We start from the raw sequence: 3650 nt of genomic DNA on the forward strand, positions 1-3650 counted from the left end.
ACTATTCGCCGAGTAGAAGGCCCAAGTGCCATACGAAACTTGCTCGGAATAGAACTAAGAGGGTTCCCTAGACAGATTGTGCCTCCACTAGATACTGGGAGAGAAAATAAAACTGGTTCCATCTGTGGAACCAGTGCCATTTAGGCCAGTAGTCTCCCAGCGTGAGGTCTCAGGGGCTCCCTCTCAGCTCCCCCTTAGTACTGTGCAGTGATTCTTTAGACCCTGGTGATAGTTGTTTTGTTTAGTCACCGGGATAGTGATTTTTCAAAGTGGGGTTGGATGTAGCAGGGAGAGGTGTAGGGCAAGTAATAAAGGACATTTGCTTTTATTTTGTTTATTTTATTTTTTTTAAAGCAGCAGTCAAATTGTACAACATCTCTGTAGATATACATCATAGACAGGACTTTTATTATCTTTCATCAGATCCAAAACTCAAGTGGTGCAGCAACATAAAGCTAAAACTGATCCTAAGCAGTTTTGGAAGACAGCAAAGTTTCTTGAAAATACACTATCACCTGTTCCACTAGCACTTAGATATGATGTAATATGATGATTTTAATTACAATAGAATTCAAATGGCTGATATTTTTAACCAACATTTCATGAGAATCTGGATATGCTCACATTTCTGGTTTACTCTCCAGTCCAGTGGAATCCCCAGGTTAGCCTCAGATTCTTCTGTATCTCATTATAATATGAATTGTTTCTCTCTCAATCATATTGCTGAGAGAGAGGTTCTGAGTGAACTGCTCATGCTAGATGCTAAAAAGTCAAATTACATATTTTTAATCTATCAATACGCACTGCCAAAATACCCACTGAATGGAAGACAGCCATTGTACGTCATCTTTTTACAAATGGAGACCTGATCCAAACTGCTATAGGATAATTTACATCTTAGCCTGCACTTCTAAGGTCTATGAAAAAAATTGTTTATAAGCAGTTAAATGATTATTTTGAAAAAAATAAATAAATAAATCTTATCCGGTATACACTCAGGTTTCCAACCAGGATATGGGTGTATCACTGCAGATTTAAAAGTCCTTAATATTATCCACACTGGATGCAAAGTAATATTGTGCTGCTATCTTAATTGACTTAGCTAAAGCCTTTGATTGAGCTGACCATTAGTTAACTACTTTAATAAAATTGTTGAGTAGTATAGTCCTTAGCTTGGTTTACAGACTATCGTTTTCTAAGATTGCAGAGTGTCAAATTAGAAAATGTCCATTTTCTCCACAATTGGGTTACTAAAGGCCTCCCTCATTGGTCAATATTAGGACGTATTTTATTCTCTATATACCCCTCGCTGCTGACAATGCTTTTATTCATTTGTATGCAGACAACACTATTCTGTATGCCTCTGGCTCTTCCACTGACCATGTCCTTGATAGATAGCTTTCTGTGGTTTGATTGGAATTGCCTGGTCAAATTAAAGGTTAAATAAAATAAAAAATATTTTGACAGCAGCAATCTGGCTGATGGTGGCTTCATGTTACTTATAGTCTTGTGTGACTAGATCAAAGTAGCGTTTGGTCTCGTTGTGGAACACACAAGCTCCGGTTGGGAAACTAAGCTTATGGCCTAAGCCTAACAGACTGGGAGCTCCAGGAATCAGCTGGGTGTGGGTTCAGAAGCTGTATGGCAGGTATGGTCTTTTTAAATTCAATTGTTCATTATGTGGAGAAAACTCCAGGCACCTAAACGTATTTTCTATGCTCTGAATAGAGTGTATTTAATTAGAGCATATGGGGATATTTGAAAGTGTCATGAAGTACGATTGAGTTCTACACTTCCTCAGTGCTGTTAATTGGTAGGTAACATTTGAGTGTATTTTAGGCTAGGGTGGATATGCTATTGCCAGTCTAATGGGCTAATGATTTTATCTGTATTTCAGGATTGACCAGTACAGCCAGTGATAATAGACACTGTTTTTCCTTTCTTCTTTCTTTGTATATTTTCTTATTATAAAATGCCTGATTGCACAGATTGGAGATTCAATGCCAAGAAGGTTAGTAAAACAGCAGAGGATAATTTGAGACAGTTTATTAATGTCACTCAATGACAAACGTAAAGAATTTTAATCGTGATTTCAGTTTTTTTTTTTTTAAGATAATCCTGAAATAAATAGAAAACAGTACATTTGTTATAAATATTCATCTTAGAATTACTTCAGGAGGTCTCTCCTCAAGCAGAAACATAGTTCCATTTAAGTGTACACTCAGTCCTAGCTAAAGCTTACAAAAGCAACTTTACAAGAGCATTTACAAGAGCCCTCAGGATCTTTGCAATCTTCTCTGTAGTCTTTCAAAGAAAGTACATGTTAAATCTTGTAAATTGTATTTATTTTCCTGGGCTGCTTGGTTTTTTAGCCAGCTGGCAATCCTTTAAAGCCTCACATAGGGCCCAGGCCACTCTGTTCCCACCTGCGACTACAAAATTTCTGTTATCACCTAGTTATTAAATTCTACACCTAGGTGGCGATGCCAGTTTATAATCCAATCAGCTACACTTAACAACTAATGTTATGTAGTTAGCCCATGAGTACACAAACCACCTACTGTATCACTAACTCTTCACAGGGTAGGCATATCCCCTCATTTGTGTTTTACTGAATTAAGCCCACGGTGCCTTTTGAAGGCTCAACAGTGAAGTCCCAGGCCCACCCCCCTCCAAGCTAGTTTTACAGTCTTACCATTTCCTTAGCTGTCAACAACCATAAATCCACACTGGCCTTCCTGGTTACTAAGACACATCTGCTGAAGTTTGTTACAGTGCTGCTTGGCACAGTGTGTATACAAATTATCCATCCATTATCTGTAACCACTTATCCAATTTAGGGTCGCGGGGGGTCCAGAGCCTACCTGGAATCATCGGGCGCAAGGCGGGAATACACCCTGGAGGGGACGCCAGTCCTTCACAGGGCAACACAGACACACACACATTCACTCACACACTCACACCTACGGACACTTTCGAGTCGCCAATTCACCTACCAACGTGTGTTTTTGGACTGTGGGAGGAAACCGGAGCACCCGGAGGAAACCCACGCGGACACGGGGAGAACACACCAACTCCTCACAGACAGTGACCCGGAGCTGGAATCGAACCCACAACCTCCAGGCCCCTGGAGCTGTGTGACTGCGACACTACCTGCTGCGCCACCGTGCTGCCCCTATACAAATTATGTATGGATTAAAAGAAATGTGTAGAAGAATAAAAAGATGAATATATAAGCAATGCCATGTAGCAAAACTGGGTTCCTCCACACCTGGTTCTGGAGATTTCCTACACTTTCCAGTGAGATCAGGATTTTAGAAATGAACAGGCTGGTCTTCATGTGCCTATGGGTAGTTTGAGAACCACTGTAGCAATAGATTTAATTGCATTTTCCTTACAGGACTGAGCTTTTGAGCTATTTTGCCAGTAACGACTCATTTTCAGACGTGGCCTTTCCACAAAAATGCCCTTGTGTTTAAGTCCAAGTTATGAACTGGAACCATTTTACCGAACAAAATGATGCATGTTTAAAACCCTAATTAGAAATCATTGCCATTGGCCGGAAGTACCAAAAACCAGCCACAACAGAAGGTATTTAATTGCTGCAGAGAGCAAGAATTGCCTTTCTACAATATAGCCTAGAAACAAAG

Source organism: Hoplias malabaricus, chromosome 4 (genome assembly GCF_029633855.1).
Source record: "Hoplias malabaricus isolate fHopMal1 chromosome 4, fHopMal1.hap1, whole genome shotgun sequence".
Lineage (NCBI taxonomy): Eukaryota > Metazoa > Chordata > Actinopteri > Characiformes > Erythrinidae > Hoplias > Hoplias malabaricus.